General features: G+C 32.1%; 1 pseudogene; it reads right to left on the bottom strand.

Annotated features, from left to right (window-relative positions):
* Nucleotides 1–5,779: 5,779 nt before the first annotated feature.
* On the bottom strand, nt 5,780–5,862 carry LOC144239004 (U4 spliceosomal RNA; annotated as a pseudogene).
* Nucleotides 5,863–14,028: the final 8,166 nt, after the last annotated feature.

Raw genomic sequence — 14,028 nt, 5'->3', positions numbered from 1 at the left:
ACTTGGCATCAGTTAGACATGAACAGGAAGGGAGAGAAGAAGAAGGCAGATGGGAAACTGTCAGGGACACCCCTTTTCCCTTAGACCAACCACATTTGCTGTTTAGCAGAGAATGATAAGCACAAATATACGCTGCAGGGGACTGTCCCAACTTTGGAGCATACACATTTAAAAAAACCTTGCCTACTAGTAATCCCAAGGATGTTGCAATATCATCATAATATCATTTGCATTTTGGTTTTAGTCCCTTGTGGGTTTCCCTCAGGTGCTTATGGGAAGATGATGGACACAAACCTACACAAAAAGTTGGAAGGGAGGTAACCAGGATGGATCCAGAGGTTGGTGTGATATTGACAAGATGTGAAGGAGGAGACCAAATGGACACTTATTAAAAAAACAAAACAAAACACACAACGCAGAACTCAGCGGGCTGAAACCCAGCCTCCTTTACTTCTCTGGAATGTATTTGACGTAGCTAAATAAAGCTTTTGTTGCTTTAACTCTCTCACATGCCTCTTGACTGAATTGTTTCCTTGGAAAAGACAAGAAAGGGGGAATTTTATAATCCACTACCCAGTAACAATACAATAGAGAAATTGGGAAACCGGCAATGATTATGCTAACTATGGCTCTGAAACTGAACAAATCTATGTCTTGACTGGGAGTCTAAGGGTATTACAGGGACTAGTACAACATATGGGGAGTCCTTTTGTCCTTTAGATTCCGGTTTTAGAGAATATTACATAGATTTGAGTACAAGTTAAATAGGTTCAACCCTAATAATTCCGCCTACATAAGTAGAAGTTGTTTTTCACAAAAAAATCTTACACTTTTGTGATCTTCAGTTTGGGCTAGATTTTAGTCTAGTTTGGTAAACTATGGGCTGTGGGTCACATCCAGCAGGTTTTTGTAAGCAGTTTTATTGGAACACTGCCAGACTCATTCATTTACATACAGTTTTTGGCTGCTCTCACACTACAAAGGTGGAATTAAATAGCTTTTAGAGACCTTGTGGCCCACAAAATTACAATGTTTTACTACCTGGCCCTTCACAGAAAAAAGTTTGCCCATCTCTGCCAAGAATAATGGGAGAAAGATTTTGTTAATTCAAGATAATTAGTAACTCATTAAAGTAGTTTCAAGTTTTAAATGTTTTTGTACTCAAATATTTTCAAGTTAGAAAAACAATGTAAAACCAAAAGTAATCTGGCCTTTATAATTACCAGGAGGTTTCTAGCTAAACTTCCCTGAGAGGAAGAAGGAATTGGAAAATTGTCATACTTAGAGAATTAAATTTAAGGGTTCAGGCTCTGTCAGAAATACAAACAATTTATTCTCCCTACAGAAAGACTGACACAGAAAGTATGATTACATGTGATGGTAATTCTTCTAAGGACTGCTGGATGCATTGTTTTTGTAGCCTCAGAGTACTATGAACTACTTTTAGTACTTTTGCAAAATATGTAATAAATTTCACAATAAAGTCAATATTATCTTAGGAAGCGTGCATCACTTACTGACCTATTGCTCATAAGGTTTTGTTCTCTAATGATTTATGCTATTACCTAAGATTAAGTATATATTTTTAATATGAAGATTTATTGGGCTCTTTTAGTCAAACAGACAGCAACCATTGCAGTCATAATTTAAAATTCTCCATGCTTAAAAAACCCCCTCAATTTTCCCTCCACTAAATGAATAAATACAAATAGATAAATTAAAAAATATATATCCATTTGTCTAAAAATTATTGGGGACTTTCCATATGTCAGGAACTATGATAATACTATACATATAAAAATATCATATTTATTTATTAAGCATCTGATGCAGTTGATGTAGGTTTTCCCTTTTACAGATAAGTAAACAGACTTGAGGAGATTATAGAATGTATCCAAAGTTCAATATCTTCTCACCAGAAGAGCTCTCCTTATAATATCATTTGCACAAAACTCAACTCTAAAGTCTAGACACTTAACCCTCAGTTCTACTGTCTCCCAAGCAAAATGAGGATAAGAGAATCTCATTTTGGCAAGTACATACATATCAAAATGTTTTAAAAAGAATCCATAGGTTCCCATGATCAAGTGTGAAAGAAAGGGTATTTTTATTGGGAATGGGAAGGATAAGAACACAAAACAAAGTAATCAGTTCATGCATTTGTAACATAATTAACAATCCTAATATGAGCCCTTCTATTCTATTAGTATTATTGACTCAGTGAGAGACTGTGGGTGGAAACTTACCATTTTAAGAATCACCAGATGAAACATAAATCTACTAAGGTGTATACCAGATATGTAGTTCTAGACTAGTGACAGTCAAGGAGATGAGATGGATTTATGATCAATCTTTTCCATCTCATGTTTTCTAACAAAATTATGCAACAACATTGAAAATTATTACATCTCTAGGTTGTGTGTGTGTGTGTGTGTGTGTGTAGGACACAAGGAATGAAGGGCTGTAGGAGATTTCCTCTTTTCACTCATGCATCCTAGACATAAATGTCAAGAATTTACACTTGACTACCTTAATAGAGAAGTTAATATAAGATGCAAACCAGATTCTGATCATCTCATGTTTCTATTTTAAACATGCAGTTTGAGTTTAGGGACTGCATGTACCCAGACCACCATGGTTATTTTTTGATAAATAGTGCAAATATAAAATTTCCAATTACTATACTACTTTTACCAAAAAGATATAAGGAATTGGTCTTATTGGCCTTCTCATTAACTAGCACATCAACTTGTTATGAACCCTAAAATTACTTTTTTCCTGAAATAAAAGCCTAAAGTTTAGAAAATGTCTGGATGAGCGAATAAAATGAATTCTCCTCTTCCTTAACCCTTGGCTCCAATATGTCTCCCTGATTCTCAAAGGCACAGAAAAAATGGTATCCAAATACAAATGACACTGCTCAACTAAATGGCATGCACTTATGCCTGTATTATTATAGGCACTTATTGTTTTGTGCTTCATTCTATTCAACAAAAAATCTTGACCCCAGAATAAATGCAACCCCAGCCAGAATACTTTTGGAGTATTGAATTTGTGTCTGGAGTCCTTGATATTAGAAAGACGTGGATTAGAGTTGTGTGCCAAGGCATACCAGATGAGGATAGTGAGGTGACTAGAAGTCAGATCTAATGTAAAGGGGAAGATAGATGTGGAGGAGAAAAAAATGGAATGGGACTTGTTTTTAATTGTTGCAGATTTGTCACACACAAAAAAGAAGACATAATCTTGTTTATAACGCTGGAGAATGGAGTTTTAAAAGATGAATACATTTTAAAATTATAAGAAGGCTTTTAAACTGCAACAAGCTACTTTAGGAATCAGTGAATGTCTTTCCACTAAATGCATTTATATAACTCTAAGTTGTGTGATAACTTGTCTTGAGCTCTTCGGTTTGGAATTTGTAGTACAGAATTTATTATTCCTTCCAAATTTGAGTATCTCAGTAGACTAGGCTAACATACTGTCCCTATAAACACACAGTTATTAGGAACATGACATGATAACTTGGAAAAAAATCAGATCTTTCTTCTTTTTTAAGATTGGATAGTCATTCTGTTCTAATCCATGAAATAGTACAAGACATGAAGAAGATAAATTTTATAGTCAGACTCAATATACTTCAAATATAAGCTGTGTGATTTCTTAAAATATTATAGAATTTTCCTGAACTCATGTTGCTTACCATATAAAATAAGAATAGCATCCTTATAAGATTTTGAGAGAATTAAAAAAGACGATGAATCAAAATTATGATGCAGAATAAAAACACAATAAATGTGGCTATTGTTATTACTTGGCCGTATGCATTTGATGTGCATACTGTTAATTCTTACACTGTTGATTCAGTAGCCAGGGCACTGAGGAGGCAAAGTAACTGATATTTTGCCATATGTAAATATATAAATGAGTCCACAGTCTCATCATTTTTCAGCGCATAAAAAGATATAAGGTTTATATCCATAATAATCTCAAGTGTATTTGAACAAGAGTAGTCTTACCTGAATATATCTATTTTTATAAGACAAATCTCAAATGTTACTTGATTCTTTCACACATTATTTCACATAGTCTAACATTCTACAGATATTTGTTTAGAGGCCATTATCTATACTTGAAAATAAGTACATAACTAGATAAGGCTCTGCATTATATATCCATTATAATATAGTGGACATTTCTCTTATTAAGGTCAGTTATAAGATCCAAATATGATTTTACCCTTCTTAAATCCTTATGCAATTTTCCAACTGTGACACCATTTAATTAATTAATTAATTAATTAATTTACCTACTTCCTTTTCAAAGAAATGCTAAGTTACATATCTTAATTTTTTAATTATAACAAATATAGGCATTGAAGCACATAGGGGGTGGTATTGATGAGGGAGCAAACTGCAAGCTGAGGGCAAAGTACAAGCTAGCACCCCCCACCAGGTTGGAATATGCATGATATTCCTGACCCTCCTGCCTACCCAAGAACAAAGGAAAGGAATTTAAGTGCTTGCCATGGTGATGTGGGAAACAAAGGCAAATGAAAAATTGAATTCCCTTATTGTCTATAGTTCATGATAAGTCCTTGAAACAGGCAGAGTAACCTTCTTCTAGGAGCTCAGCTGCCTCTATGATGATGACACACTTTGCTAGGGACTGAAGGGAATCTTGGTTTACCATTATCCTCACCCTCAAAGATTCTGTAGGTCTACTTTAACATATAAAAATTCCTTTGGAAACTTCCTTTATCTCACTTCCTTAAGATACATGCTGGCACTCATACTCCAAGCTTATGGCCCCTGATATACATCGGAAGGGTCTCATGACTGAGGTTTTACTAAAGGGAAATAAATGGCATTTCCCTAGCAACAGCTAGCCCTTCAGGGTCCTGGAAACTCTGCTTCCAAAATTCCTTAGAGACTTATGCTGTCCCTAACTCCCTTCCAACCTAAAGGTATATAATCAGTTACCCATCACAAGCCCAGCACAGCTCTTTCTGCCCATCTGTCCTGTCCCTCTGCTTTAATAAAATCACCTATCTGCACCAAAGACATTCTTCAAGAATTCTTTCTTGGCCATCAGCTCTGAAACCCCTATCACTCCAAAACCCCACCAGTATGAAATGAGTCTCTAAAGGAGAGAAGTACATATTTAATTACTAAAAAATATAAATCAATAGAATTTACACATGAATGATTTTTATATCAGAAATTATTTAGGGCAGTGTGGTCTTTAGAAAACCTACATCAGAAACATCCAGGGTGATTGTTAAATAGATTTTTATGACCAGCTCTTACTCCCAAATCAAAATATCTTATATGTGGATAGAAATTAATAATCAAAACAAGAAATTAGAGAAGTTCTTTTATATTTATTTTGTAGTATTAATGTTTTACTGGAAGTGAGAAAAAAAAAATTCTCAGCCTAACTTCAATGTCTGATCTCATTCACACAGAAGATAAGTTTAGAGCCATCACTACAGTCACCTATTTCAATAGATTTTATTGTGGTTATTATAATTTTTAATTATAAATTTCCATCTGGTTCTTCTTTACATTTTCTGTTTCTTCACAGACACTCTCTATTTTCCTGTTTGTTTCAAGAGTGTTCATAATTGCTTGCTTGATTAATTGTCTGCTATGTGAATTTCTCCTCCATTATAAGAAAAGAAGAACAAAATCAGGCTAGGGTCCATAGGGAGTAGGAAGCCAGATAGTAGAAAGGGTAACTAGTGGTGTTTTGTGGATTCCATTAGTGTTTCATTTCCTGATTTGGGCACTGATTTTCAATTAGCAATAATTGTGTCTCGGATAAACCTCATTGGCTACAATACTGCCACTGGGCAAAGCTGGACACTGACTTTAAATGTAGTTTCACAGTGAGAAAATTTTGGGGCTGTATGTTTTTTATTTTGTACTTTTATATATGTATTTTGTATTTTAATACAATTCATAAAAATGTAACTGAACTCTCCAACCCAATTAAAACAGTTTTATTTTTTTTTAATGATTTATTTCTGAGAGGGAGAGAGAGAAAGAGAGAGAGAGAGAGAGAGAAAGACAGCGTGAGCAGGGGAGGGTCAGAGAGAGAGACACAGAATCCGAAGTAGGCTCCAGGCTCTGAGCGAGCTGTCAGCACAGAGCCCAACGTGGGGTTCGAACCCATGAACAGTGAGATCATGACCTGAGCCAAAGTCAGACGCCCAACTGACTGAGCCACCCAGGCACCCCCAAACTAAAACAGTTTTAAATGTGATTTCATAAGATATCATTCAGAAATTTAATTTAAAAAAGAAAATATGTTACTCAGAAACAATTATTACATAAAATTATTCAAAACTAAGAAAGAAAATAATATAATTAATTGTACATAAGAATGAGTACTAAAATGAAATAGTCATATGTCACATTTAGAAGTTAGGAGAATATGATATCCTAAAGGGCCAGTTCATCCTATACGTAAATATTAAATATAAATACAATGAATACCATCAGAGGGTTTTTATTAAATTTTATAAGTTGATTTTAAATTTCTATGAAAAACATGGATTTTAAACAATCAAGGGATACTTGAATTAGAACAACGAGATAGGCAGAATTCTAAGATTGCCCTCAAAGCCTCCCCCTTGATAACTGTTCTACTCTCTGGAATTTGTGACTATGATTATCTAGTCATTCTTGTGTTTAGAATATGTTATAATGTTATACAGCCCAGTATCCTTAAATAAAGGAAGATTAAAGTGAATGAATTTCAATTACATATATGTCAACAAGGTGTATCTCATTATAGAATATCTAAGAAAAATCGAATTATAGAATACAGGTAGTATATTCTATGCAATGGAATTAAAACATGCAAGATAATATTTATGAGAAACTACATATGTATTACTAGTATATGGAAAACCATAATAATGATAAATATCAAATTAGACCAGTAGTTATTTTTTATGGGTACAAAAGGTGGTGAGTGATATGGATGGTGACAGGAAATACACATGGTTTTCATTTTATGAAGTAAATTTTTATTTCTAAAGGTGAATTGTTGAAATATAGATACTTTAGATTTTATAAAATGGTATGCTTTACATATTTTGTATCTGTAACATTATTTTATAACTTACATTGTTTTTATGCTTTATAGGTTTTGAAAAATGTTAAAATTTGTTATATTAATCAACCAACAAAATCTTTCTACTTTTGCTCAGGCATTTTACTACCCAAATTTTTAAGTAGAGAAAACAGTTTAGAAAATGACAGTATCCAACAAAGTTTTCAGATAGTACATTTAGTGTAGCATTCAATACACTGAGCTACTTTTAAAAGGAAAGGAATGTTTATTGCATATCTGCAAAGTGCCAGGACACTGACATATTATCTCAATAAATCCAGTGAAGTATTCTTATGCTGTTATAAAAATAAGAAACTTGAGATCTAGAGAAGCTGTCACTTGCCCAAAAATTCCCCCCCAGAAGCAAATCTAGGGTGTTTGTATGACCACAAAAGTCCTGTTTATATCTTACTGACTCCCCAAGAACGTGGCTTCTTGTTTAGTAAGGACTTAAGCATTAATTGAAGAGTGTATATCATAAAATAAAAACATCCAATAATTTGCCTTTCTGCAATAATTTCTAAATTCATACGAGACTGCTTTCAAAATTGTTCTATGTTTGAAAACAAAAATCATCTAAAATCATGAAATATCTTCATACTTTTCTATCTTCAAAATGAATACTCTTAGAGTTTTTTTTCTCCCTCCAATTTTGCTATTCCTTGAAGCAGGTAACTATTAATGTTAAAACTGTTAAAGTCATTTCCTTACAGATCATAAATCCACAGTACTGGGAAGTAATTCCCATTTCTAACTTATGCAACATCACACTCCATGCTGAGTGCTGGTTACTCTTTGGTTCCATAATGATGATCACTGAATCCTAAGTTTAGTTTCCTTGAAAGTTAGACCTTTCATGTCTAATTTAGCAATTGATCCAAGTACTATAAAACAAATGTTTTTAAGTATTTACATATTAGTTAAATTAAGGCTGCCAAACACCTCCTGTCTATTGACCTTCATTCTTCATCACTGAGGAGCCCTCCCCTTGCTTTATAGAAGAGGTAGAGAGAAACATCAAAGTCATTATTTGGACCTCAGCTATTCAACTTTGAGTCTTAATACTTATAAGCCTGCCATTTACAAGCTTTCTGGAAATTTTGTTTTGAACTTAAGAATTGAAGTTCTAACATCATAACATCCTTGAAAAACTGGAGAAAGAAACAGAAAAGACCTCCCTCAAATTTATTATCTACTGTCTAGATATTCTTAGATTGTAGTGAAAAGAAAAATATATTTGAACGGTTACCAAGATTTCAAATTGGTGATATTTTTCACAAGATGTTCTTCTATTCCTAGTGTATTATCTATTTTCTTTAATGAACTCTGTAATTTTGTTCATCTTAATGGAGATTCTATTTAAGCTATAAGATTGAGCATACTTCTAATAAACACTGAATTCAAGCTGAATTACTTCTTCACTTTTTGAAATGTATTTTTATGAAGCAACAACAATGAATATTAAGCAATGGTGTAATACTACTAAATCATGATATATTATTTACATTTCTTTATGCATATAAGTGGAAACCCTGAAACTATTGCTTTCTCTAAATGTGTGCAAAGTCAAGGAGGTTTATTTACTTGCAAATATTTAATAACATCCCTGCAATTATATATTACAAGAATGAACTGTACAATTTATTTAATATAATCTCCCTGGAGTTATCTTAACGTTATACAAAAGGTAAAATTTCAGGTCCCAGTGGTGTGTTTTTACTACTGTTCTTCAACATAGAAAAGTTGATCACATATTTTAATACATTTTTGCATATCCATTACAAAGGCATAATGAAGTTCTGCAAATACGTAAACATTTTAAATACAATTATTTTACACATAAATCATGGAAGTTGAGTAATTAGTTACTTAGTAATGAGTCCCAGAGTTAAAACTGATTAAACAGTTGCATTTTCTGAACACGGACAAATGTGACATCATAGACCCAGGAGTACATACAATTTTTTACCGTATTTTGAGAGTAATTTCAGAGCCCCTCTCAGCCAGGATTTTAAAGATATAGCTTAGAAAAAGAAGAGATATCATTAAATATTTTAAATATATATAGAGAGACTCTAAATGCAGCCAAGCTCTTTGGGATTTTGAAAAATATTATTTAAAAAATAAACTCTGGGCATTTAAAATTAATAATATAAATAACTATAAATTATTGCATTTAGAATTACCCTTAGATAAGATCTTGTCCAATGCCACTCAATCTAGGATACATTTTCAAGGAGGCATATCTTTCTTATACTTTTATAATAATTTGTTAACTACCATTTATTCTAAATCCTCTGGATGGCAATTCTATAATTTTCCAGTACTAGTTAATTAGAGACAAAAGTTTGGGTTTAGAATTGAACTCTTGTTAGGTATTTAAAGCAACAACATTTAATTTATACTCTTTTGATAAGTATATCTCATTAAACTAATTTTGGCTTGTCCTAATGTGAAAATAAAAACAATTGTGTTCATTATCAAATGTGAAATTTAAGTTGACTTCATATAAAAAAAAGGCACAGTAACACAAATGAAAAGCCATGACATCACATAATACTTTATGAATTAAGGTATAATAAAAGGGTGTAATAGCATTACACACTTTACATGGTAGAATAATTATGCCAAATGCAAAAGAACCTTCAATTTAGGGGAGTCCAGTATTGTACATATCAAGTTAAAATAGCTAATTTATAGTAAATGTAATAGTAAAGTTACTAATAGGTAGCTAATTTAAAATTATTTAATTATACAATTGTAATTACTAATTGGGAAGATATGAATAGTTATAAAATATATTCCATTTACTATTCAACTGTTTAATATTCATTCAATAATTAATTAATTATGTAAATATAATTCATTTTGATGTTTCTTGTTATTTCTTTGGTTCATTAAAAATAAGCCAATATTTAAAATTATGTACCTTTTTCAGAGCAACATAATTTATTCCACTAAAATGTTATTAGTTGGAATTTTATTTGTTTTATATTACTGCTCTCATTTGTGTATGCTTGATTTTATAATTAAATTAGACATATATGCACTTTAAGTAATATTATCTCATTAATATAAATGAACTTTATTTTCTTCTATTGAATCTATTTATCTGAGAAATACAAATTAATTTTTTTTAAATTTTACATCTAAAAAATCTAAAGAATAGGAACTGAGTTTGAATTATTACATTATGAAACTGATAATATACATATATTTAAATATATATTTACTTATATATATTTGTATATANCTTTAGAAACTCATAATTCAGTCAGATAACATTGAATTATTTTTTTGTTTTCTAACTTATAATAATAATTATATCATTACATATAAGCATGATGTTCCTTATATGTTTTATTGGGATCATACCATACGTTGTGATCTTTTAGTAAAGTCACTGTTGTTTGCTTCTCCCTCTTCCTAATACCACTCATTGAAAACTTCTCACAAATGATGTATTTATAAATATCTCATATTTTTTCTTTTTCCTCCTTTTCCTATTATTTTATTAGATCATTTCTACAATTTCAGAGCCAAAATTGTTTACATCCTCTTCTATCACCATAATTCTATTAGCTTTATATTATACTTTAATTTTATTCCATGCTGATTCATAGTCTTTACATAGTAATTTTCTATCATCTTTCGATTGGTTGAATGGTACATTACAGTAGTTGTCTAAGAAGGACTGTAGGAAAATTATGTCTTATGTTCAATATTTTGGTATTTAATAATGATGGACAGTCTGGCTAGGTATAAATTATTTGGCAAGCTTTTCTTAATCATGAAAGTTACATCATTGTTTTCATGTGCTGAATATTGATGTGGAAAAATCTGAGTGGACCCTGATTTTTCTCTAAGAAAAAAATTAATCACTTCACCTGAACCCCCAAATGATTTTTTATTTTTTTAAATTTTTTAAAATGTTATATTATTATTTTATTTACCTTTTTTTTTTTAGAGAGAGAGAGAGAGACAGAGAGAGACAGACACAGATGCACAGCCTGACTTGTGGCTTGAAAACATGGACCTAAGCAGAAGTCAGACACTTAACTGACTGAACCATCCAGGTACCCCCAAGTGCTTTTTTATTTTAATTAGATTAATAGAAACTAGAAGGTTACTTATTTATTTAGATACCTCTTTGGGATTTCAGTTTCTTTTGCGGGGGGGGGGAATCAATTATGCCTTGCATGCGGTATCTTAGTGATCTCTATTTGCTGTGATAATTTGCTTTCTCAAGAATGTTATAAAAATAGATATAATTCCATACTTCTCTCACTTGGTATGTCCTTTAAACTGATCCATGTTGCTGCAAATGTCTATTTCTGCTGACAATTAGTATTATACTGTATCAGCATACAGAATACATTTCTGATAGTTGCTGCCCATTTTGAAGTTTTTTCTAGTTTGGGACTATTATAAATATTAATTTCAAGGTATAAAAGCATTCATTTCTTTTAAGTAAATACCTAGAAGTAAAGTTGGTAAATTGTATGGTAAGTGTATGTTTACTTTAGAAGACACTGATACATTTTTTGAATGTGGCATTACCATTTTGCATTGCCACTAACAACACATTAGACCTCCATTTATTTCATCTTCTTATCAACACTTCCTATTGTCTAATATTTATGTTGCATTTTTAAACAGCCTTATTGAGGTATAATTGATATAAAAATTATACCTATTTAATGTATACAATTTGAAGATTTTGGACATATGCCCATGTCCATAAAACCATCACCACAATCAAAGTAATGGACATAGATATTGCCTCCGTTGTTTGTCTTTGTTTTGGTTTGGTTTGGTTTAGGTTTTTTTTTTTTTGCATATGCTAAGGACACTTAACGTGAGATAAAACCTCATGACAAAATTTTAAGTGCAAAACACAGCATTGTTGATTACAGACAATATACTATACAAATCTCTAGAATTAAATCAAGTTGCCTAACTGAAACATTTTAATGCTTTTTATTTATATTTTATTTTTATGCCAGATTATTTAAGCAATAATTGAAAAATATAATTGTAAATATTTAAAATGTACAATATGATGATTTGATATACATACACATGGTAAACTACTTAAAGTAATATAATTAATACATCAATGATCTCACATAGTTTTTTGTTTGTGTATGTTTATTTCTTTGAATTTTGGTATAAGAATGTTTAAGATTTGCTCTTACAAAATTTAAAATGCACAATATCATATTATTAACTAAATTCTCCATGCTGTATATTATTTCCTCAAAAATGGTAACTAAAGTTTGTACGTTTTGACCTAAATTATTCCCCACTTCCCCTTTCCTCCCCCTTAGGCCCTAGTAACCATCATTCTATTCTCTGTTTCCTATGTACTGGAGTTGATGACTGTTGTGAGCCATTCTGAGCCCACTAGTCGAGAGAGCTCCTTGTAAGGTTAAGGCAAGTTTGCAAGGCTCTTGCCAACAGATGAAGACTGATATCCACCCCCACTCAATTGTCTCTGCTTGAGCTCTGACCCCCAAGGCACCTGTTGATTAGTATCGGGAGTGACTTGTCCCCTTATTCTGGTCCTGGTATGATGACTGCACCTTGTGAAGGAACTTATTGTGGGAACTTCTTCCTTTATGATTATGGGAACAGACATCATGTCTCAGACATGTCCTGTTTTCCTCAATACTTCCCTTGAGCTATGAACAGGCAAATGACCCTTACTCATAAAAGATTGACCTTTACGTGTAAAATTCTATTTCTACTGTTGCATTAGTCCAAGAGGTTCATACAGCTCAAAATGTAACTCAACTAACCAAAAATGTTTCTCATGCCCTAGCTATTCAAGAAATCATAGACAAAAAACTAGACACAAAGGTAAATGCACTCAAAGAGGCTATTCTCTGTATTGGAAATGAGCTAAACTCTTTAAAGGTATGGTTGGCTCTCTGGTGCCATAAGGAATATAACTGGAAAATCAAGTCTTGCCCAGAGACCAAGAGCCTAACTTAGAGAGAAGGAACAGATAATGGCAGAACATAAGTTACTACATATACCTTTGCTAACTGATGGTGTATAGTAGTCCCTTCCCTAAGGCCTATATTCCACAAACACCTTTCCTTATTCTGGCAGCTGTGATGAAGATGGATGAGAGTATCTACAACTTAACCTATGACTTAATCTTAGTGTTATTAAAATGTGAACACTGTTATATTCTTAGTTACTCAACCTCACTATAATTGGGGTATTTCTGCAAGAATACTTCTGTAAACCTTGTTTCTGTATGCTTTCCAAAACAACTTATCACAGAGAACTATCCATTGTAAAATTTCTGTTTTCTGATGCCATTTTAACGTTTGACCTATATATAAAGACACCAAAACTGACAAGGCAGAGATGCCTGCCTGGTGATCAGAAAGAATCTCAGGACTCTCTCACTCTCTCTCACTGACACTGTGCATCCTTCAGGGACCCCTGGACTGGCTAGAGCTAGACTCCAGCAGATGATGATGATGATGATGATGATGATGATGGTGATGATGGTGATGATTATCATTATTATTCCATAAGTGAGTTATATCGTATAGTATTTTTTCTTCTCTGGCTTATTTCTTTTAGGATAATGCCTTCCAGATTCATCCATGTTGTCAAAAATGACAGGATTGACTTTTTTTAAGTGGTTGAATAATAGTCCACTGTGTGTGTGTATCATATGTTCTTTATCCATTCACCATTAAAGCACATTTAGGTTGTATCCACATTCTGACTATTTAGAATAACTACAATGAATATAAAAGTCTAGATATCTCTTTGAGATATTGATTTCATTTCCTTAGGATATATACCCAAGAGTAGGATTGCTGAATCATATGGTAGTTTCATTTATTTATTTATTTATTTATTTATTTATTTTTTATTTAT

The sequence above is a fragment of the Crocuta crocuta genome, unplaced genomic scaffold, assembly GCF_008692635.1.
Source record: "Crocuta crocuta isolate KB4526 unplaced genomic scaffold, BGI_CrCroc_1.0 scaffold479, whole genome shotgun sequence".
NCBI lineage: Eukaryota > Metazoa > Chordata > Mammalia > Carnivora > Hyaenidae > Crocuta > Crocuta crocuta.
Note: the sequence above shows the minus strand (reverse complement) of the source record. Positions and strands in the feature narration are given on the sequence as shown.